At 34.7% G+C, this 25,381-nt stretch overlaps 1 protein-coding gene across 5 annotated transcripts in view; it reads right to left on the bottom strand.

Moving 5' to 3' along the window:
• DIO2 (iodothyronine deiodinase 2) overlaps positions 1-25,381 on the bottom strand; it is a 361,142-nt gene that overhangs the window by 74,116 nt on the left and 261,645 nt on the right. For 4 of the 5 annotated variants that reach the window (XR_012478182.1, XM_074235614.1, XM_074235610.1 and 1 more), the window contains exon 3: positions 24,711-24,796. The gene's annotated coding sequence lies outside the window, so the exon portion shown is untranslated. Of the gene's footprint in view, positions 1-24,605; positions 24,688-24,710; positions 24,797-25,381 lie in introns of those variants that run through there. The other variant, XM_074235612.1, reaches the window with a different exon arrangement.

Below are 25,381 nucleotides of genomic sequence, written 5' to 3'. Positions count from 1 at the left end.
AGTGTGAAATTTTAGTCAAAAAGTCAAAGCAATCTGGGGCTGCATCAAAAGGGACATAGCTTCCAGGATTAGAGAAGTGATATAATTTCATTATACTCTATTCTCATCACATGTCATCGGAAGTATCGTGCTTAGTCCTAAGTGCCATAGTTCAAGAAGTATATATTGTTTTAGGTTTTTGCAAGGCAAATGGGGTTAAGTAGCTTGCCCAAGGCCACACAGATAGGTAATTATTAAGTGTCTGAGACCAGATTTGAACCCAGGTACTCCTGAATCCAGGGCCGGTGCTTTATCCACTGTACCACCTAGTCGCCCCAAGAAGTATATTCATAAACTAGAGAATGTCCAGAAGACAATAGCCAGGACACTTATGGAACTTGATTACATTTCAGATGAAAATTAGATGAAGGAACTGGGAATGCTTAGTCTAGAGAAGATTGGGGGTGGCAGGAAAATGATTCCTGACTTTTTTTTCTCCATCTTGCCATAGCAATCCTTTCAACCTGAAAGTTCACCAGTCCTGAGACCCCTTTTTCTGATTGGTCAATTTCTCCAAGAACCTCCATTTAGTGATTCCTTAATAAATGTTTCCACTCTTGAGCATAGTGAGACATATTGGCAATTCTATCTGCTAAGGAGGCTGAGGATGACAGATCTCTTAAACTCTGAAGTTTTGTATTGTAATGGTCTAAGCCAAACACTAAATTAGGGGAAAAAATAATGGAGATCCCTGGGGAAGTAAAGGGGAGGGAAGGATACCAGGTTGCCTAAGGAGTGGCAAAACTTATCCAGATTAGACAAGTTGACCAAATCACCCATGCTGATCAAAGTGGAACAGGGTCCATGAATAATGTCTACACTTCTAACCTGGACAAAATAGAAAGAATTCCTTTTTTTTCTATTTTTCGGATTTTGTTTTTAGAAAAGAATTAGAAACAGTAAATTCCCATTAATTTGGGGAAATGGCTAAATTAATTGTTTACATTAATATAACAAAACATTATTGTTCTACAGAAATAACAAATATAATGAATATGAGAAACATCAAAATAATTTTATGAATTAGTACCAAATGAAGCAGGACCAGGAAAAATAATATGCATGACTACAACAATGGAAATGAAAAAACAACAAAAATAATAGTTGAAACTCAATGCTATGAAGTTATGACAAGGCTTGACAACAAAAAAGAAATAGGAATAGACATCTATCTCCCTCATTCACCTCATTACATCAGTATGTACAGGCAATGACATAGAATACTGCAAGTAATATCAAACTTTCAACTTCTTGATTGGATTAGCTAAATTAGTTCTATTCCTTCTCTCTAAAAAAATTCTTTGTTATAAAGGATAGATTTTTGGAGAATGTGGAAGGATGTAAAATGAAATATAGTTGATATAAAAACAAAAAAAATCAATGAAAATCTAGTTTAAAAAGAAGACTGAATCCCCTAAAATTAGAAGAGGGAAGATATAAAACATATTCTGGATGTTTTAATTTCAAGATTATGTTCTTCTATGTCCTATGACAGGGTTTCATGCTCCATTTCAAGTGAATCTAATTTAAACTCTCAATGAGAAGAAACGAAATAACCTTCTTATATGCTGGGAACATTAAAAAAAAAAAAGACTATTTCCTAGCTGCTTGCATATCTACCTATCACCCAAGTCCAAATGGAAAATGATAATTAAAAAAGATAATAGGGCAAGTAAGGCTACAGATTAAAAAACATTCTAATAATATAATAATAATTTTGGGGAAGTAGTATATTTTGTACTAATTGAATCGGTCTATTTGATATATTGAGACCTGAATTGAAAAGAATTGTTACCTTAAGTCTAGAACTGAAGATTTAAGTGACATTTAGGACTTCTCTAAACTTTACCTGGTCCAAGATCAAACTAGAATTGGTTATGCTTGGACATATTTGGACAAAAAAAGAGAAGGAAGGAAAAAAGGAAGAAATGAAGGAAGAGAGGAAGGGAGAGGAGGAAGAAAGAGTCTATTTTTTTCATCTCTCAGAAGTGAAAAATGAAACTTCCCAGAAAAAACAAAAGAATGAGAAAGGAGAGCCCTAATGAAATTATGGAAAAAGAGAGGGTAGAAGATTAGAATATGAACCTCGACATTTTGAAATTATATCCCTCCATTTAGGAGAATTTAGAGAGCAATCAGTGACACAATGAAACTCAGATTTGGGTTCAACCCACAAATTATCAAATAATAAATCTTCATTAAAAAGGATTTTAAATCTAAAGAATACTATTTTTGACCTTTCTTTTTTCTTATATTAAAGAAGTCACGAGAGATATATAACCCTTTTCACTGAGGATTATCTTGAAAGCATTGTTCTTGTCAGTCAACTTTTTGTTTGTGACAAATTTACAGAATTTTAGAACTGAATCTTGGCACTCTTCTGATTCAATATGCTCATTTATACTTTGGTGTTATTTAATAATACTATCCTGGATTTTGAAAGTTTTCTACAAAATTATTAGGATTAATTAATCTACTTTCTCTTTTTTTTTGATGTGGTATAGAGTTTGTGAATGTTTTTGTGCAATATGTATATTTGTCTTAGAAATTGTTTTCAGGAGGAGATAATGTCTTCTGTTGAACAACAAATAGCCACCTTCATCTGGGACTGTGGAGTGAAAAGCAAAGTGTCAGAACTAAAAACAACCAGATTGCTTTCAAGAAATATGCTGACAAAAGAGTGCAGTTGTTAATAATGTACTAACTGCATTAGTATGAAGTCATGTTGGTTATGGTTGTTGGTATGGAATATTCAATCTATCTAGATTCTTAAACTTGGAGTAATCCTTTACTTTTTTTCTCTCCACCCAAAATTCACTCACTACATTGACAACTCTTGTCATTTCTATATCCACATTTATAAAACCCAATCCCCCTTCTTTCCATTCACACTGCTACCATGCTAGTGCTATCTTCACCTTTCACCCAGCCTTTGTTACAGCATTCTAATCAATTCCCTCCCACATCTCTAATTCATCTAACCTATAGCTGCCAAAGTAATTATGCCAGAGCACAGATCTGATCATGTCATTGAACTCCAGTTCCCTGCTCATTGAACTCCAATGATTCTATTGCCACTAGGGTCAATCAATAAATAAGCTAGCACTGTGCTAATGGTTGTATAGCAAATGCAATCTCCTCTGTTTGGCAGTTAGTCTTTCATAACCTAGTTTCAAGTGGGAAACATCCTTATTATATAATCATTACCTTTCATGAACTCTACAATCCACTCAAACTTGCCTAATTGAAGTTTCTTTCATTCAACATTCCATTTTTCCATCTCTATGCTTTTTTTTGATATCTTTAATTTCTTTTTACAATTACATTATGAAAGTTTTTCAAAATTCATTCACATGCATATATGCATATTTTTAAGTTACATAATTTCCTTCCACCCTTCCTTACCACTCCCCTCCCTTCAGGAGTTAACAGTCAGGTGAATATTGTACATACACATTTCTGTTAATACTTTTACAGATTAGTCATTTTCCACAAGAGGAATTAGGATTAAAGGAAAAGAAAGAAAACAATGAGATAGAAAAGAAATTACATCAAAGAAATTTTTTTAAAAAGTAAATAGAGAGATCCAGGAAAGGGAAGCAGGCATGAAGCCGGCAAGCAGGAGCCTCCAGGCAACTGAGCTGAGTGCTCAGCCCACCGAAGGTAGGGGAGGGAGACTTCCAAGGTCTGTCCTCTGTACCTGGAACAGGACTCTGGGATTCTGACAACATTCAGATCCTGATTGCAGTCTTGGCCCCCCATAGAACAGTGCCCTCCACCTCAACCCTGTGGTAGAGGGGTGAGCTTGTGGTCATTCACAGACCAGGAGAGTAGTGAAAGCTTCACACACTGAGATAAATCCTTCAGATTTAGAATGGAGCTAAAGGAAGCTGATGACTTTACAAGAAGTCAAGATACAATACTTCAACACCAAAAGAATGAAAAATTAGAAGAAAATGTGAAACATCTCATTGGAAAAAGAACTGATCTGAAAAACAGATTCAGGGAAGATAATATAAAAATTATTGGTATATCTGAAAAGCATGATCAGGAAAAAAAGCCTTGACCTCATTTTTAAAGAATTCCTACAGGAAAATTGCCCTGATATCCTAGAAGCAGAGGGCAAAATAGAAATTGAGAGAATCCACCAATCTTCCCTGGAAAGAGATCCAAAAAAAAAACAACCCCCAGGAATATTATAGCCAAGTTCCAGAACTCCCAAGTCAAAGAGAAAATATTACAAACAGCCAGAAGGACACAATTCAAATATTGTGGAACTGCAGTCAGGATCACACACAACTTAGCAGCAACTGCATTAAGGGCTTGTAGAACTTGGTATATAATATTCTAGAAGGCAAAACAACTTGGAATGCAACTGAAAATCAACTACGCAGCAAATATGAACATTCACTTCCAGGGGAAAAGATAGATTTTCAATGAACCAGGGGAATTTCAAATGTTCCTGTTGAAATGACCAGAGCTGAACAAAAAGTTTGAACTTCAAATACAGGACTCAGGTGAAACATAGAGTGTGGAGAAGAAAGGTAAAATATGAGGGGCTTAATGATGATGAACTACATATATTCCTGACTAAAAAAATGATACTGATAATACTCATATGAAAATTCTCATTTAATAGAGCAGGTAGAAGGAGCTTTTATAGATGAAGCACAGGAGAGAATTTGAAGATATAATATATGGTAAAAATGGAGTCAATGGGTGAAAGGGAAATGTACTGGGAGTAAGAGAAAGGAGAGGTGGAATAAGCTAAGATATTTTGTATAAAAGATACATACATATATATATATATCTCTATATATATATCTATATATCTATATCTATATCTATATCTATATATATATATATATATATATATATATATATATATATTTCAAAGAGCAATGATATGGAAGGGGGGAAGGCAAGGGGGAAATGAGGGAACCTTCCCTTTCATCAGAAATGGCTCAGAGAGGAAACAGCATACACACTCAATAGGGTATAGACATCTAGAGTAAAAAGGAGAGAAGGGGGAAAGGGGGAGGGGGGATGTGGATGATAGAGGAGAGGGTAGATCGTAAGAGAGAATAGTCAGATATAACACATTTTCTTTTTTCTTCTTTCAAGGGGCTGGGATTGGGTGACCTGTCCGAGAACACAGGGTTGGGTGGTTGCTGTAGCTCAGGGGTGGTATGTGGGCTCAGGGCCTCTTGGCCCCAGGGCCAGTGATCAATCTGCTGCACCACTCAGCTACCTGACGGCACATTTTAGAAGAGGGACAGAGTGAAAGGAGAGAGAGAGAAAATATAATATATGGTAGTGGGGAGGTATGGATGGAAGGAATTACAATCAGCAACAGCAACAGTGGAAAAATATGGAAGTAACTTTTGTGATGGACTTATAAAGAATGTGATCCACCCAAGATAGAGCTGGTGGTATCAGAATACAGACTGAAACACATTTTTTTCTCTTTCTTTTACTTTGTTTCTCATGTCGGCCTATATTTTGGTGGGGAGGGAGGGGGGTATTATGTTTCTTCTTAAACAAGAATATTTTAGTAATGTATATTAAAAAAAACTTGTACAAAAATAAAAAAATTAAATTAAAAAAAGTACAGTGTTCATTCATATTCTGAAGGATTTTGTTGTTGTTCTTGTTGTATTTTTTGTTTTGTTTTTCTTTCTCTGGATAGGGATGACATTGTCCATAGTGGGTCTCCTAGGGTTGTCCCAGTTCTCTGAACTGCTGAGAGAAGCTGCATTAACTCACAATGTTGTTGTTAATGTGTACAAATGTTCACTTGTTTCTGCTCCCTTTGCTCAGCATCAGTTCTTTTTTTTTAAAGGTTTAACTGATTTAATAGATTCTCTGACATCACAGAAAGAACTTCAGTCTTCTAAATCCAAAGATCTTGCTGAAAAGTCCCATGGTATCAACAGACCCAGAAAGGGAAGCCACTGTCCTGATTCCATATGCAGGAGGTCAAGTTGTGTCTTGGTGGCATTCCTGTCCATCTTGCTAATGCAGTCCTTGGGTGTTATTCTAAGTTCTTGACAGAGTCTGCTCAGGGCCTCAATGGCTCAAAGACTTTCAACCCTTTAGCATGCACCGCAAAATAACTTAGACTCCACCAGGGGTGCTGAGCCTCCGAACTCATCCATGTTTATACTTCCATTTGATGTTACTGGGTTGATACTCATTGCCTCAGGACCTGGAACGAACCTGTTGATAGCACCAAGGTGCCAGGGACCTGCGCTGTGTTGTATGGAAGCTGCCACAGGGATCAGTTGAGGTTTGAGTGAGGAGGGTGATAGTCCTGAGCTGAAGCAGCCATAGTAATAATGATCTGGCAGCAGCTTCAGGGCCGAGAGGGAGCCTGCACCCGGTGGGCTTCTCTAGAGTCTGACCATTTAAAATTTCTTATAGAACAATAGTATTCCATAATATTCATGTACCATAACTTATTTAGCCATTCCTCAATTTCTAATTCTTTGTCACTACAAATAGAGCTGCTATGAATACTTTGGAACGTGTGGGATTTTCCCCATTTTTTATAATTTCTTCTGAATATAGGCCTAGTATTGAATTTGCTGGGTCATATGGTATGATCAGTTTTATTGCTCTTTGGGCAAAGTTCCACATTGCGCTCCAGAATGGTTGGATCAGTTGACAACTGATGCATTAATGTCCTAATCTTCCCACAATCTCTCCAACATTGATTCTTTTCCCTTTTTCCCATCTTAGCCAATCTGATAGCCATGAGGTGATACATCAAAGTTATTTAATTTGCATTGTTCTAATCAGGAATAATTTGGAGCATTTTTATATATGATTATATATAACTTTTATTTCCTCATTTGAAAACTGTCTATTCATATCCTTTGCCCATTTATCAATTGGAGAATGACTTGAAACCTTATAAATTGGATGCAATTCTCTATATATTTTAGAAATGAGATGTTTATCAGAACTCTTAGCTATGAAAATTGTTTCTTAACTTTCTGTTTTCCTTCTAATTTTGGCAGCATTGATTTTATATCTCCATGATTTGTGGAGGGTAAACCCATTCCCATAATGAGCTATGTCTATACCTCAGTCACTTAGCAATCTGGATTCCTTCATAGCATTTGCTGTTCTTCTCAGTTAGTATCTCCATCCAATATTCCTTTTATTTATTTTATATATTTTTTGTTTACATTATATAGACATATACATGTATATCTACCTCAAAGGAATGTTAGTTTCCAACATAATGACATTATCAGAAGGTAATGATGGATCTGGAACATCTCAGATGTTCCTTATCCATAAGCACTTGAGAAAAGTATTTTTCCTTTGTTTTTCTTTCCTTCTGGTACCTAGCTGTCTTTCTCATAAGTACTTGCTAGGTGCTTGTAGATTACATGAATAAGTACAAAGTGATAGATCAAATCTCAAGGGACAAATATCACTTGCTGTCCAAACTGCTAAGAAAGTAAAACAACTAAAAAAATAAGAATGGCACATACTGGTAAATAAATACTAGTTATTGGTATTAATAATAATGCAAACTAGTAATGGTAATAATAATAATAATAATAGCTATTATGTAACACTTAAAGCCAAGAACTTGACTTATCCTCATATTCTTATATATTAGATATTAAATGAAAATTAAACTAGTTTATTTAAAATTTTTTATTTTATTTTTAATAATAAAAGCTAGTGTTTATATAGTAGCTACTATGTGAAAAGCACTATACTAAGTGCTTTACAAATATTATCTAATTTGAACCTCACAACAATCTTGGGAATTAAGTATTATTATGTCAATAATCAGTGAAACTGGGGTAAATAGAGGTTAAGTGACTTGCCTAAGGTAGCATAGGTAGGGAAGTATCTGAAGGCAAATTTAACATGTGGTTCCCCTGACTCCAAGTCTAGAACTTTATCTATTGTACCATATAGTTTTCTAATTGTGACAGTACACATAAGAAAGCAATGGACAGGGGAGAGTGTATTATTTTAGAAAATAATAGGGATGCTGGGTGGGAAACTACTCTTTCTAGTAGCAATGGAAATATTAATTGCTTTATGTTTCCAGCACTGAAAAGCAGAGGTGGGGAAAAGTGGACATGTTCATTTGCACAGAGCAGATGGTAAGATCCAGTGGTCTGGTATATTCAGTGACAGGCAAGGCCGATGGTAAGAACATGTTCAACGTGAAATATAATTGAGTCATTATAGGTGTTCATTCCACAAGAGAGAAACATATCGAAGTCCTGAAGACTCCTTGTACTAGATTACCAAATTCACTTAAATGACATTTGAAAATACATTACAATTCTCTCATACATGTATTTATAAGGTCTAATCCCTGCCTAATTGGTCCATCAACTGGTACAGTGACCAATGATTCTAAGCTATAGTATTTCAAATTTGATCCCTGTGAATGTAACAAGAAGATAAAAACACTTCAGAAATATACTCATCTAGAATTTAATAACTCTGAGAAATCCATGTTTTTTCTTCCAAAAGGTTTCATTTTGTTTTTCTTTCCAATTGAAAGCACAATTTTCCCCATTTTTGGAGATCCTATGTTTTTTGAATGTTATTGCTTTTGCTTTTCTTTTTCCAGATGGTCTTTCACCCCAGAATATTTGTATTCCCCATCAGTTATCTTGTTTCTCATTTCTTTGGAGAGACTCCACTATGAGTTTAGGTTTTTTGAATCTGTTCTATGAAACAAACTATAAATTCTGCCATTTATAATGTTTTAACTTCTTTCTAAATTCTGATTTCTCCCTTTCTCTAGTAATAATGCTATGGGGTTCTATGCTCTTTGACATCTACAAGGTTCATTGTTTCACTAGGTATTGCTTCAATTTCTTTCATCTTAAAATATTTAGAAATATTTATATTCATTATGTTATATTAGTCATCTTTCCTTCACTTTTAACATTTTCTGCTTTGATTTTATCAATTTGTCCTCTGAGTTTTTTAACCTCCTGAGATCTTTGATTTTAGCATTTTCCTTTATATTTTCCTCATTTCTTTTTGACTCATTTGCTTCTAATTATGGATCCCACTAGAACTGAATCTTCAAACTGTCTCAGTCTTCTCTTGGATTAGGGAATTCATTTTTCACCAGCCTCATCTTCTGCCCCCAAAATGAGTTCTCAGGGAATAGGACTGATGCAATTTCATATGTGTACTGCCACAGACTCCCATATTCTCTAGTTCTTTGGCTGAAAACTGTAGCCTCAGGCAAAGCATGCTATTCCCTTTCTCTGCCTCCTCCACAAAAGAGTAGACCAAGTTAAGGTTTCCCACTTGGTGATATATACCAAGATAGGATGGGCAGCAGATAAGCCACTGAGTAGGTTCCATTCTCTTTTATTAACTTCTAAATTTGGTACTTTATGATTATGGCATCTTACCCTGTGGAGAAAGCTAAATATTGATCTACCACTGGCACATAATTACACTAATGGAAAGTTTCTGAAAGTTTGTAGAAACTACAGAACATATCTAGTTCTCCATTTTGATAATAGTCACCTGACCCAGAAGTCAGTTGAAATAATTTGTTTTGTCTTAAATTATGAGAATTCTTTATACAATATGATTTTCTTGGAAAGATCACCATTACTTTTAGGCTGATAAAACTTAATTAAATTTAAATTCTGGAAGTGGCTAAGTTCAAATTCCAGAATTTAAAAAAGTTACTCTTCATTACTTTTTTCTTCTTATTAGATGAATTCTCCATCATTCTAACTGAGAAATTCATGATATGTCTGTAGATTGCTAAGATCAGTTTTTCTACTAGAAAAATAAGGACAGTCAAAAAGAATAACTTAGTTTTTTGAGAATCATTTAATTAAGTGAAACATTTAATAAATAAAAATCACAAACTCAAACCTTGACAGGATCTCCTTAGCCATCCCTACTTCCAAGTTACATAAATGGATTGATTTACTGTGTAGCTTTTTAATGAAACTTTTATATTAATACAAAAGTTGAGAGACAATTGCTTAATAAGGAAGAAACTCTTTTGGTGATAGGATAAGTTTGTCTGATTGCTACCTGGCAAGATTTCTAGGGCTGAGGTCAAAATATGGAGCTCAAAGCTTGGCTTATCATTCATATATACATATATATTAGATACTCAATAAAATGAGTACTTCTTTGTTTAAATCTTTAACTTTATTGCAAATTGAGGGAGGGAATGGACTGCTTCAAAACACTTATACATTTAAAAACTCTTGAAGTCTATAGTGGACCAGTCTAGGTTTCAAAACTCCCCCAAAGTCTCAAAATGTTCTTGTACCCATTCAGGGAATAAGATGAGTTATCAAGTCATTTTTCTATCACTTAAGCACCTCATCTTGACAATGCTGTTTAAATATTTTTAACCATACAGACACAAAATATTTTTGTTGTTTTACCAAAATTCTAAAAACTGGACCCTAGAGGAAACCAGGAACTACAGTTCTTTCTTGTTTTTGGAAAGACCTCACTGTATCTTGACACTCCCCCCCCCCCCAAACTTTCAGCTAAGCCATTTTCTAACCCAGCACCACCCCTTACAATTCTTGCTCTGGGAAATAGTAATTAAATCAACACTACTTTTGGGGACAGCTAGGTTACACAGTGGTTGGAGTAGTCAGGAAAACTCATCTTCCCTCAATTATGATCTCAGACACTTACTGTGTGACCCTGGGTAAATCACTTAATCCTGTTTGCCTCAGAAAAAAATGGCAAACCATTCCAACATCTCTGCCAAGAAAAACTCAAATGTTTAGTTCACAGAAAGTTCAACACAACTAAAAAAATGACTAAAGAAGAAAACTACTATTTATGGAAAAGATATGTCAACTGACTGGACTCTTGTTCTACTTGCCATACCAAAGCCTTTCTAAACCAAAATACTCTTTCATTCCCTAGCTTCTATTTCCCCATATTTTGATCAGGAAATTCAAAAACAGAACATGTCATGAAGTAACACACTAGTTGGAAGGACAGGAATCCATCATTTTTATTAAATGTCAACTACACCTTTTGCATGAAACTGGGTACTATGATGAAATGACAAAAGTGAAACAATCGATGTCCTCTCAGAGCTTACATTCTATTTAATTCATATATGTGTAGTGGGCAAACTACCACCTGACTTTGTTCTTATTGCGGTGCAAAGTAAAATTAGTTTTCCTAAGTAGCTTCTGTCCATATTAAATATGACACTTGAAATTCATGCTTAAAAAAATAAAGTTTTTGTGGTATGTGTATGTCATGGAACACTATTGTTCTATTAGAAACCAGGAGGGACCAGAATTCAGGGAAGCCTGGAGGGATTTGCACAAACTGATGCTGAGTGAGATAAGCAGAACCAGAAAATCATGTATACCCTAACAGCAACATGGGGGTGATGATCAACCTTGATGGACTGGCTAATTCCATCAGTGCAACAATCAGGGACAATTTGGGGCTGTCTGCAATGGAGAATACCATCTATATCCAGATAAAGAACTGTGGAGTTTGAACAAAGTTCAAGGACTATTCCCTTTAATTTAGAAAAAAATGAGATATCTTATTGTCTGATCTTGTTATCTCTTATGCTTTTTGTTTCTTCCTTAAAGATGAGTTCTTTCTCATCACATTCAATTTGGATCAATGTACAACATGGAAACAAAGTAAAGATGGACAAATTGCTTTGTGGGGGGGGGTAAGATTGGGGAAAAATTGCAAAACTCAAATAAAATCTTTAATAAAAAATAAATAAAAATAAAATAAATTACGCTAAAATAACGGATGAACTAAAATATTGTACATACAGAAAAAACTAATTTGTTAAAAAAAAGAGACAGAAGAAAATATAAACCTAAAAAAATAAAAATAAAGTTTAAATTGAGATAAGATTTGAAATTAGGATAGAATTTTGGAAAATTTTAGATATTAAATAAACTCTCATTGCCTAATTATTAGACCAAAGATGTATTGTGAATAAATGATTATTAGAGATGAAGTAAGGGAAATAAGCATAGCAAATATCTGGAGTTATTTGTAATTGGGAAAGGAAATCTTTGATTTGTTTAAATAATAGCTTTTACCTCATTAAAGACTTTAGGTCACTAAATCATGAAAAGTAGGAAGGGAGGAGAAGATAGAGGAAGATGAACAAAAAGAAACAGAGACTTTCTGACTGGGATTAGATGGACAATAACCATTTGCAGAACTTTGAACTTTAACCACAAGCAAACACATAGACAGAAATATGCATCTATATAGCTGAGAAAAAGAGCCATGAGCATGTGAAACCAATGCTACACCTTGTGGAATTAGTCCTTATATGTCCCAACTGCTGACCATTGAACAGAATGAGCCACTCCACCTCTGAATAATGTCTGCCAAGATTGCCAATCAGTAGATAGCACTCTCTGGCAGAACAAAGTCTGGGAGGAGGGACTTTAGAGTGACCATGTTAGAGTATTTCCATTTACTCAGTAGCCATGGAGAGGTTTCCCTGAGCATTCTTGTTACTGTCTCTCTTCTTGCTATCTTCTACCCAAGGATGTTCCATTACATTTAGCCTTGTTTCACTTCAGGTAGCTTGATTGGGTTATAGAGCTTTATTCTTATTTTGAATATAGTTTGGAAATGATACTACTACAACAGAGGCCAGGAATTTGAAAAACTCCTAGTTATGTAGAAAATGGGATATCATCCTCATCATTATAGGTAAAAGTTACATAGTCCTTACTATGTACTAAGTACATGGTGCTGTTAGAAGGAGAAGTTTGTTTGGTTGGTTTTTTACATGTCTTCATATTTAATCATAGCAATAACCTTGGGAGATAGATAGATGAGGAATCTGAGTCAAATAAGGTTGAATGGTTTGTCCAAAGTCAGATAGTAATCATGTGAGGAAATATTTGAACCTAGGCCTTCCTGACTCCAGACCCAAGGTTTACCCACAATTCAACTCAGATGTTCAACATGACAGTGGCTGGTGACTGCTACATGACAGACTTGGAGTCAAAAAGACTTAGATTGAAACCCTACCTGTGCCACTAGTTGTTTGATGAAGAACTAATTTCCTAACCTTTTTGACTCTCAGTTTCTCATTCAATAAATGGGAATAACAAAATCTATATGACCCCTCTATACAGTATTACCATAATGCCCAAAAGAGATTGTGTTTATCAGACATTTTGTAAATTTTAACGCACAGTGGAAATACAAATTATCTTTATTTTGACTGCTCTTAGGGACTTTCAGTTTAGTCTAGAAGCATAGAATGCATGAATTCTGTAGCAAAATCCAAATACAGTAAGCTTTGTTGCTCCAATAAGACTCCTTAGTATTATTTAGGGTAGTCATACTGTCAGTAGAATCATCAAGTACAAATAATGATGATGTCTCCAGGAAAAAATCCCTAGATTAAAATGTGTTCAAGGATCCAGGAAATCAAATTGTTACTCTAACCCATCAATCCAATCACAGAGGGCCTTGGATTACTCAAATTTCATTAGAGCAAAAAGAGCAGCCTAGATTAAAGGCCAAAATAATTTACATGGTAGGGAAAAGGTAGGTAGAAAATAAGAGAGTTGAAAGATAAACAAAGGGCTAACCCATACAGAAAGAGGAAATATTCAGTCAATATTGAGTTTGAAATAGTTTTATACTTAGTGGGTTGTAGTGGAAATTAAATTAGAAGACTTGGGTTCAAATCTTAGATCCAAAGTTTAATAGAACAGATAACAAACTCTCTGAGCCTAAACTTCACTAATCTGTAAAATGGAGATAATAATATCTATCTCATTAAAATTATTGTAAGGAAAGCCCTAACAGTTATATAGGTGTGAGTTTTTCTTCATAGGAATCAGACTGAGTTAGAAACACGTAGATGAATTCATAACTGTGAAGGGTATTAAGGGGTTAGCTACAGTGTTTGCTAAGAACAAATACTTATAACAGTAACAATTCAAACAAGTAAACCAGACCTTTCCAGGTAGTAAGAGAAAGATCAAGTTATTTTCTTTTACAGTGATGAAGAGAATAATATTGATGGTGGTTAGGATGAATATAAACATCAGCATGATGTTTATATGTCAAGTATGCAGCATGACGCCTAGCACTAAATATGTAAATACTCCATGAGACAAGGCTCCTGCCCTCAGTTAAAAATGGTACACAATAAAAACAAAAGAAAGGAAAAAAATAAGCTCTACAAGGGGGAAATATTATAACTGGATGGGGAAAATCAGGAAAGGTTCATAGGATAATAGATTTAAAGGTGAAGTATTCGTGTATTATATTGGATAGAGTACCAGACTGGGAATCAGAAAGACTCATATTCTTGAGGTCAAATCTACCTCACTTACTGAGTGATCAGATCACTTAACTCTATTTATCTCAGTTTCCTCATTTGTAAAATGAGCTGGAGAAATGGCAAACAACTCAAGTATATTTGTCAAGAAAATCCTAATTGGAGTCCCAAAGAGCCAGAAAAGAATGGAAAATTTACTGGACAACAGCATTCATGTAACATTATTTGAGCATTGGGGATTTCAACTAGCAGAAGTAGGGAGTTGGGAGTACACTGAAAAGCATAGGGAATAATTGTGAGCAAAGGCATGGATATAGAACAATGTAGTGAGTAAATTGGGCTAGAATGTAGTTCAGTTTCATTGGATCAGAGTGACTATGGAAGTAAGAGGTGTGAGGTAGGTTGTGAAGGTAGCAGACCAGGAGGGATCCTGAATGCCATGCTAAAGAAGCTTATTTGGTAGGGAACAAGAAACCAGGAAAGATTTTAGGTTTTGAAAGGTTTTGATCAGAAGATGGACTAAACTTAAGGAAAGAAATGAAGTTGACTCCCAAGTTGAATGGGGTAGAAATGAAGTAATATGTAAGAAACAAAGTCTGTTTTATAAAGATGATTATGCTAGATAACCACAAGGTGGACTATAAATATCTCAAAAGCTAGTGGGCAATTTCACAATAGGATCATAACTACTCTGATGTTGCTGAGTCATTCACTTTCTTACTGTGTCCTGAAATTTGGAATTTGAACTGTGTTTAATGATTTTGTCTAAAATAAAAGAGGAGTGAGAGTAGAGAGAACTTAATACTTTGTCCTTCAAAAGTTATAGACAATGCCTAGTCACTTAAAAGCAATAAGACAGAGCATTTTGTCTTACTGAGAAACTTTTTTAAAAGTATAGTTTGGGAAAGCATGGGAAGTAATAAAGGGGTTATGGGGAAAATTGCACAGTGTTGCTAACAACTTCATTTTGAATACACTGACTTTTTGTAAGAAGCAGTATTTTTCTTGATTTCTGGAACAACTCAACTGAGAATTTGTGTGTGTATATGTGTGTGTGTGTGTGTGTGTGTGTGTGTTTCTCTGAAATTTTAAAAATAATTCAATCTTATTTAAGTCATCATTAAATGAGCTAATATTTATAAATCACTTAGCACAGTGCCTGACCCAAAGTAACTGCTTAATAAAAGTTTGTTCCTTTCCAATCTTTCCTTCATTTCGAAGATATCATTAAAATGTTTCTACTTTTTTCTTCTGTATACTATTATCTATTAGCAATAGAAGGATTAATGAAAAATTTCTTAGCTTGCATGTTTAACAGTTTCATTTATTTCTTTAGGGTCAACAGAAAGAAGTTTTGAGAAGGTTTGACTGACGTTTATGATAATTGAATTTTTAAAATAATTTGGGGGGAAGGGATTGGGAAGGGTGTAATTTTACATACCAAATTTGACTTCACATGATTACAGCTTTGCTTCACATCATTTTAGTTAGGTGTTGAAATCCATTTGATGTGAACATAATAGTCATTTTAATGGATATTGTTAATTCCTTGTTTTCAGCATAATAGATAAAAAGGATTTTAATTAAATTCATTGTGTGAACACTTATCAGGAGTAAAAAGGTTCAGAGAATTATTATTGGAGAGAGAATGACATAGTAAGAACCTGGAAAACAGTGTTAAGAACTTCTTTAGAGTGAAACAACACAGGCCAAGTCCTCTCCCTGTGAAATGTTTGGTGGCACTTCAACATTGAAAGGAGGGTTTATGCTTTCTATAGACCAATGAGTGCTATAGAAACATATGCATCCTTCCACTTTCTTTGATAGTTGAATCTGTTGAAATCCTCCAAGTTCAAAGTTCAAGTTTTCCAAGGCACCCAAGAGTCTCAGTACTGTGCCAAACCCAAGGGTCCAAAAACAAATCAGTCCAAAAACCTGGCTAGAAAAGACAAGGAAAGTTTGTTTTTGTTATTATTTTTTCCCTAATACTTCCTCTTTCAGTATCCTCCCAGAATAATATAAGAACAACATCTCCCTTGATATTTTGATATACTGTAGATTATAGTCCCAGACAGACTAAAGGGCTACAAAAGGATCTGGCCAGGTTAAAAAGTAATATTTTGACTTGATACATAAAAAAATTAATAAACTCTCTAAAAATCATCCACAAAAATGATGAAATTTCTTGGGAGGGAATGAACTCTCTGTTTTAAGAGGTCTTCAATAAGAGACTGGAAGTCATATATTATGATTCTTTGCTCCCATAGTTGAATCGGTTGAATTATGTGACTTCTAAGATCCCTTAGAACTGTGAGATTCTTCATGCCTATGACCTCTCAGTCTTCTTTATAATGGGGATGAAAAATACAAACCTGCCTACTTCTCAGTTAGAGGTTACCTAGACCAAATCCCTCACTTTGTAGATGAGGCAACTGTGGCCCAGATGAAGTAACTTTGTTTATACAAATATGTCAGAGGCAGAATTTGAACTTGGATCTTTTGACTCCAGAAGCACTGTTCTTTTTACTGAACCATATATGTGAAATCTATTTTTAAACTTATTTCTGTAAACAAATGTAAGGTAATACAATTACAACAATAACTGGCCTTGACAAAGATAAACATGAGTTCCCTTTGTACTTATTTGTACCAGGAATTAAGCAATCATGTCTAAATAGAGAATATATATAGTATGTTTCATTAAAACATCTAAAAAAAACAAAAACTACATACTTTCTAAAAAGTAATGAGCATGCCCTTTGGCCCAGAGGTTCTCCCTGGGAGAAATATGCTACAAATTCAATGATAAAAATGAACATACTATTTATATCAAAATATTTATAACCATACATTTTGTAGTAGGAAAGAACTGGAAATAATGGAGATATTCACCAACTAGGTATTGACTTACCAAGTTCTGGTAAATGAATATAATGAAATATTACTGTGCAATCAAAAATGATTACTATAGAGAAGCATAGGAAAATATATGAACCAATACAAGATAAACAGAACCAAGGAAACAATATCCACAATGATTATGACACTATAAATGGAAAAGAACAACAAAACAAGATAAACTGAATACTATGAAATTATGAGTAGATGTAGATCCAAAAAAGACATATGAATAGGTATCTCTATATCCTTCTTTACAAATGTATGGAACTATATGTGTGGGACACTGCAAATTATATCAGTTACTACTAATGTATTATCTCTCTTAAATTATCTCCCCCCCCCCTCTTTTTTATTCTTTGTTGTAAGGAATGACTTCCTGGGAGTTGAGGAAATAGGAACATTAGGAAATGTGGGTGATATATAAATAAACTATCAATAAATGCATTTTAAAAAATCAATTTCAAATAAAGCCAAGCATTAGGAACCTAATTCATGAGATAAATATGGTAGAATGTCTGATTTGATCAAAATGAAAGTCAGATTTCCTAGAGAATGGAAGCTCACCTATAGCTAAAGGAGCTATTTATAGACCAATTTTGCACTTCTAAGTTTCTAGTCTAAAATTATAATTTTTGTCAATATAATCTATAGTCATTGATGCCAATGACCTATTGAGTAGTCTCAGTGGGAGGGTTAGCAACTGGGACCTGCAAGTACCATTGGATCTTTTGAAAGTCTCTGTAGAGGGGCAGTTAGATGGGGAAGATGATAGAGCACTGCCCCTGGAGTCAGGAGTACCTGAGTTCAAATCTGACCTCAGACACTTAATAATTACCTAGCTGTGTGTTCTTTGGCAAGCCACGTAACCCCATTGTCTTGCAAAAATCTAAAAAAAAATTGTTATTTGTTGACAATGCCAGATATAAGTATGCATAACTTCATATTTTGTATATTAATGAGAAAAAATCAATAAAAGTATGAAATCAGATTGGGAGGTGAATTAACCAAAGAGCTGTCTTACTTTTTTTTTAATTCTTGGTAGACAGAAGATATATTATTTACTAATAACCCTGGAGAAGTGCTTCCTTCGCTAGGACTCAGTTTCTTTATCAGTTGAATAAAGTAGTTGAATTAGATAATGTCTAAGGTCCCTTACAGTCTAAATTTTTCTTATTCTCCCTTATGATTACCTCTCTTTCACTAAATCACAAATGGAGAAACCTGATGTTTTTGGACATTGTTCTATCCTAAGTCTGATCGAAGCTCCACCCTCACATCATCACCTCTGAAAAACCAAGGTTGCTGGCACCCACAGAACCGAAAGTCGCCCAAAGGGCTGCCAGGTATTTGTTGATCGGCTTTTTCCTCCCTAACTGGGCTTGCATCAGGACTGAACAAGCCAACAGCAACCAAAACAAAACAAAAACAAAGCTCAGGGACCATGCCAATGTGAACTCAGTGTTATGGTACCTGTGCTGAGTGCCAGCTGCCAGTAAGAAGGCTTTAAGAAGGAGATCACCACTGACTCCTGGGTTTGGACACTGGGAAACAGTGGAGAGAATACAAAGACTTTTGGGGGTGAAGATGCCCCAAAATATAAAATCTTGAGCAAATGTTTGTGTTTTGATTTGGGTGATTGTTTAATATATGGGGGGAAAAGACAGGAAACAACATCAACACTTGGAGTAACCGTGTCTTTAAATCAGTATTTAAGCCATAGTTTTAGATTTGTAGGTCTTTGGCCCTTTGGTTTAAAACAAGGTCTTAGGAGCAGCTAGGTAGTACAGTGGATAGAGCACTGGCCCTGGAGTCAGGAGGACCTGAGTTCAAATCTAGACTCAGACACTTATTAATTACTTAGCTGTGTGACCTTGGGTAAGTCACTTAAACCCAATACCTTAAATAAATAAAATTTAATATATATATAATATTTAATTGTATATATAATGGTATATATATATATATATATATATATATATATATATATATATATACACTTAAAAAAACAAGATCTTAAAGAAAATTATATACCAAAAAAAAATGATCAATCTCATGTTAAGATGAGAGGAAAACAATCTGATCAGCTAAGAGTTATAGAGTTGGCCTAAAAATTCTGAGGATATGCTGTCTTGTCAAGCTTCAATCCTTCACATTTCTAGACCAAGTCAGAAGAGGAAGAGAAAGTAAAAGGGGAGTTAGGCAAGATTCAGAGACCCAATGTTCGTTAATCTGTTTGTTCACTTAAGTACTTACGTGATTTTCAATTGCTGATAAGTTTAAATTTTTCCTATTTTCATATATTTGTACTGTTCCAATTTAATCTGTTTCTATTATATCCTAGAAAGTTAATTCCATAAAAATAACTTTTCTTTGGAAAAGCTATACATACAACTATTCCATAAATTCTTTCTGATAACCCAGATGAACTGAGTAGGATTCTATCTCTTCTCACATACCCCTAGGGTACTTACTATGCCATTTTTGTTGGACTCAAATATGAAGAAATCTATGCCTTGGCCTTTAAAACTTCTTGTCCAGTCTACCATTATCTCTTGCCATGATATACTATATTTTATTTGCACTCTGCTCTAGCAGATGAAAGTAACTGAACACATCCAGGTCAAGACTGAAAAACATGAGCTCATAACTCTAGTAGGATTAATCCACCTAAACAGCATTTCAGCTTGGTGCTTCATCAATCTTTTCCCTACATCACATTTTTCATGGTCTTATGATCTTCTAAAGGATTTGCAAATATATAGCCATTTCTGGTCTTCTTCACTGGTTAGTTCTTTCAGATTGTCCCTGGCAAAATGGACCTTTCTACAGGATACATTGTATCTTGATTTCTGTTTCCTCCATTCCTGTCATGTTACTGATTTCTACCAGGAATTGGGAGAGGAAAAAGTACAGTAAATGATTTGTAATGAAAGACACTACAGCATAAAATGGTATAGTCTTGCCTAATCCACTGATGAATAGCAAACATAATTGGCTCAAACACCAGAACAAAAGAAAGTCATGAGAACTGAAAATGTGTGGGCACTGAAATATTTCACGAATGGAGGAGATTAGCCTAGTGAGTCACAGTACCACGCTGTCAGAACATTACAGGATAGATGGAGAGAAGAAAATAGATGAATTTATTTATTTAAAAACTTTACTTTCTTACTGAGTAAAGAAAACTAAAATTTTGATTTAAATCTATTACAGAGCAGAATCTTATATAATTTATATTATTTTTGAGCATTTAAGATTAATGGAAAAGAGCCCTTTGGGAATCAGACATATTCAAGAAAGCTATAGACTCACCAAATGTTCAAATTTACCTTGAAAACTGAACAGCATTGAATTTATTTCTAAGGAAATTTACTATCTTGGTTATAGTTCATTTTGATACACTGGTGATCTCAATTACATCATTATAATTAACATTAACATAATTTCTTGATGATAATTTGCCATAATAATTCAACAAAAACAAAACAAAATATTATGCAATATTTATTATAATATATGAGGTTATATCTGTATCTACAGTGATCAACTGACAGTAAATATTATTCATATATGATTGTTTCCAATGTAGTTCATTTTCAATATTTTGGGGGGCGGTGGCTAGATGAACTGGAATATATACTAGCAGAATGAACAGAAGTTAAGTCAAAATATTTATTTCAATTGGGATTTCTATGAAATATTCCTGTTTTCTGACCAAATCAAGTCACAGAAAACTAGACGATCTCTTCAATGATATCTACAGCTATTTAAAAGAGATTATCCTAGAAATCCTCACCAAACTAAAAGGCTAAATAAAGTCTACTGCCCTGATTACTATAGTCAAATGAACAGGTATTTAATTGAGATAGTCAAATAAATATATTTTGGATGAAAACTATAAAAGCACAATGAGCTGGACTTTTGAGTTGAATAGGAGGAAGAAAATAGCCTAATTTTTACTTGGAAAATGGAAAAATCCGTCCAACAATTCCAAAATGCTTCCTAATGTCAATATTCTTCCAATAATGCCTTATGACTGAAGATCATGAATACCATAAAACACCATGAATTCTAAGGAGTTGATTGTAAGTGAATTGCAGGTGTAGGAGACGTACCTGGTGGATGTAAGCAGGCTATGCCATAGTGTCAAGATGACTCAAATACATGGAATAAACAATATAGCCAAAGTATCAGTTAAACAGGAAATAATTTACTCATATATTGATCAAGAAACAAAAACTTAAGTTTTAACAATGGTTTTCATAAAAATATTTAATATCCCTAAGGAATCTTACTAACGCTTTGGGAGAAATATCTATGGAGGACATTTGGAAGGACAAGAAAGAGTCATAAGAAGGTGAAAAGGACAGTATAGCTATATTGAAATTTTCACTTAAAGAATATTAGAAAATTGAACCATTATTGTGATATCAAACTGAGGAACCACAACAGACTTAGTAATCTAGGGTGCTATCTATACAAGAAAAGTGAAAAATGAAAATGTAAGTTAGACCAAATATCTGAATGAATTACTTTTTTTCATTTTCCAGTTGGTTTTTGTACAGACTTAAAATATACTTGATGATGAACATTTCTAGAATCCTAAACTATGAAAACTAGAAGGAATTTTAAAGATTCTCTAGGGTAGTTCACTTTATTTTATAATTGAAGAGTTCCTCACCAGTTAAGCAATGTACCATAGAAATTAGCTGCTGCTTTTTTTGTTTTTTGTTTTTGAAAAGCAATGGGATTAAGTGACTAGCCCAAGGTCACACAGCTAGGCAATTATTAAGTGTCTGAGATCGAATTTGAACTCAGATACTCTTGACTCCAGGGCCAGTGCTCTATCCACTGCACCACCTGGCGCTGGTAGAAATAAACTTCTAATAAAGATGGCAATATGAAAAGCCACAAATAATCCCAGAATGCTCTAGCAAAGGTTAAAAAGAGTCCCAGAGAAAACAATGCTCAGTAAACTTAAAGGGAAAGATGAGTAAGTACTTCCATCCTATCAAATACTGCAAAAGATGTCAGGAAGTCTTCAGGAACTCTGGTCACAATTATAATTGAGTAAGAAAGTTTAAAACCCCCTAATTTCAGTCCTAGCTGGTTCTACCCTGACATTCGTTGCAGCATGTGGAGTGAGCAAGAAGACAGAGTTAAAACAGAAGTGCCTCAGGACCCTCCAAAAGTCCTTGAAGCCAACACTGTCTCTCATGTCTGGTTGGGACCTAGAGTCAGGGTCATAGAAAGAGACAATGCCAACTCCCAATGGGTAATAGCACAAGGGGGAGGAGATAGGGTCTGAACATGCATCAGGCCACTGGAGAAAATAGGGATTAAGGCAGAGAGTGTAAGCCCTAGCTCCAACTCCTACCCCTTCTCCCTCTCCCAGACCACTATTACAGAAAAGGGCAGGAATTAGCCTACCCATTTGAAACCAAAGGAGGAAAATTAAAGCTACAGAGGAGAGAGGACTGAGCCCTAACTATTCCAATGAAGATTTCAAAAGATGAAAGAAAAAAGTTCTCTCAGAAAAAGTCAGGACTGAAGCTAAAGATATGAATAAAGAAGAGAAAATGCCAAATAAAATGAAGAAATTCTATGGGTTAAGATAAGCCTAAGAGGTTAACTAAGAAGAAGGAAGTAACTCTGCAATAAGCACAATAGGATGTAAGGATCAAGAAATGATGACTTCAAAGGAATCTAAGAACAAATGGTAAAAATGTCACAAGAGATTATAAAAACAAAAATTAGAACTAATGGAAATAATTGAATGCAAAACAAATAACAGAATAAAAGACACATGACCAAAATAATGTAATCCCAGAAAATAGAAAGGTGCAAACAGAATTTAGTTGAACAATAAGAAATATTTTTTTAAAAAGGCAAAAGACTAAAAAGAATTAAAACATCAAATACAACTGACCCAGAAAACAGATTGAGGAGAGATAATAGAAGAATTATTGGACTCCTTGAATACCATGACCAAACAAAAAACCTGGATACCACATTTCAAGAAATCATAAAAGAAAATTGCCCTTATCTATTAAAACCAGAAGGCAAAGTAGAAATAGAAAAAAAAATCCCCTAGGCACCTCATGAAAGAATCCCTAAATTGAAAATACCCAAGAATGTTATAGTTAAAATCCAGAACTTCCACATCAAAGAAAAAATCCTGGCAGCATACAAAAAGAGTTCAAGTACCATGGAACCACAGTTAGGATAATATAAGAATATGCTGCATTGAAAAAAAAGGAGAATAAGCTTTGGAATAAAGTATACCAAAAACGCAAGTGAAAAGACTTATAATCAAGAATAGCAGCCAAGAATAGCAGCCTTCCTCTGGGAAGGGGTGAGTTGGAGGTAAGAAGCACAAGGAATAATGTATCATAAATAGAATAGAGGACTTCTAAGGATTTCTGATGAAAAGAAACAGGATTGAGAAGAATTTTTTGAAACAAACACTAGGCATAAGAGGAACAGGAAAAAAGTAATTAGAGTCAGATAATTAAAAGGGCTAAATGATAATAAATTACAGTGATACGTCAATATTCATTGTTAGTTTGTTCAGGAATACTTGATGAATCCAATGAGTAGAGAATGAATTTTTTCAATAGGAAATAATATAATTTGAAATAATTCATGAAAGTTCCCCAGAATGATCGCATTTTACTGGGCTAATATTTAATATTAAGGTTGTTTTGTAATACAGAGTCTTAAAATTAAATAGACATGGATAAAAAGGCAATTAATTACATAAAGATAAAATAAAATAAAATTTAACTTCACTTTATCTATACTGAGGAGTTCCTGGCATGATGGGTATTTGCCCTTCTTTTGAAGATCATGACATCAGGGAAGTGATGCTGTGGCATGTAACTGAAGTGGATTTAAGTGTTATGCAAAGTCATCAACTTTATTTTCTCTTCCTGAGCATTTGGGTCCGATGGCCATATATGGTTCAAGACAACTAGAGAATGCCTTAGATACACAGAGAGACCTTGCCTTTTAAAACTAAAGTTGAACACCTTCAGTGAGGATGAACATGGCCTCATTGTCAGCTAACCCACTAATGACATATTCTTCAACTTGAAAAGACCAAAGTAGAGAGAGTATTGGTGTACGATCTTCTGTTTGCAGATGATTGTGCATTCAATGCCGCATCTGAAGCTGAGATGTAACAAAGTATGGATCGATTGTCTGCTGTTTATACTAATTATGGTCTAACAATTAACACAGGTTAATTGTTCAAGTCAAGAACACACAGGTGCTCCATCAGCCAGCACCACACCATTCATATGTGGGACAATAAATTATAGCAAATGGAGAAGTTTTGAGTACTGTGGTCAGGTTCACTTACCCTGGCAGTGTCCTTTCCAAGGAGGTACACATTGAAATTAAGGTTGACATTTGCATGACCATAGCAAATGGAGAAGTTTTGAGCACTGTGGTCAGGTTCACTTACCCTGGCAGTGTCCTTTCCAAGGAGGTACACATTGAAATTAAGGCTGACATTTGCAAGACGAGAGCTAGTTCAGTATTTGGGAGACTCTGAAAGAAAGTGTGGGAGAGAAGAGGTATTAGACTGATTACCAAACTGAAGGTCTAACAGAGACATTGTGCTGACCTCATGGCTATATGCTTGTGAAACCTGCGCAGTCTACCAGTACCATTTCAGGAAACTGAGTTGCTTCCATTTAAATTGTCTTAGAAGAGATTCTGAAGATTGCCTGGCAGGAGAAGATCCTGAACACTGAGGTCTTTCTTGAACTAAACTGCCTAGCATTACTGCAGAGAGTGCACCTACTACTACTAACATTTTTTTTTAGGATTTTTGCAAGGCAAATGGGGTTAAGTGGCTTGCCCAAGGCCACACAGCTAGGTAATTATTAAGTGTCTGAGCCCGGATTTGAACCCAGGTAGTCCTGACTCCAGGGCTGGTGCTTTATCCACTGTGCCACCTAGCTGCCCCTACTACTAACATTACTACAGAAAGTGCACCTATGATGGATTGGACATGTTGTTAGAATGCCAGATGTATGCTTGCCAAAAAAAACTATTTTATGGAGAATTCACACAGGGCAAATACTCACAAGGGGTCAGAAAAAGCAATACTGAGATACCCTGGAAAGTCTC

This window comes from Macrotis lagotis, chromosome 4 (genome assembly GCF_037893015.1).
Source record: "Macrotis lagotis isolate mMagLag1 chromosome 4, bilby.v1.9.chrom.fasta, whole genome shotgun sequence".
Classification (NCBI taxonomy): Eukaryota; Metazoa; Chordata; class Mammalia; order Peramelemorphia; family Peramelidae; genus Macrotis; species Macrotis lagotis.
The sequence above is the reverse complement of the archived record's forward strand: the minus strand, read 5'-3'. Positions and strand labels throughout refer to the sequence as shown.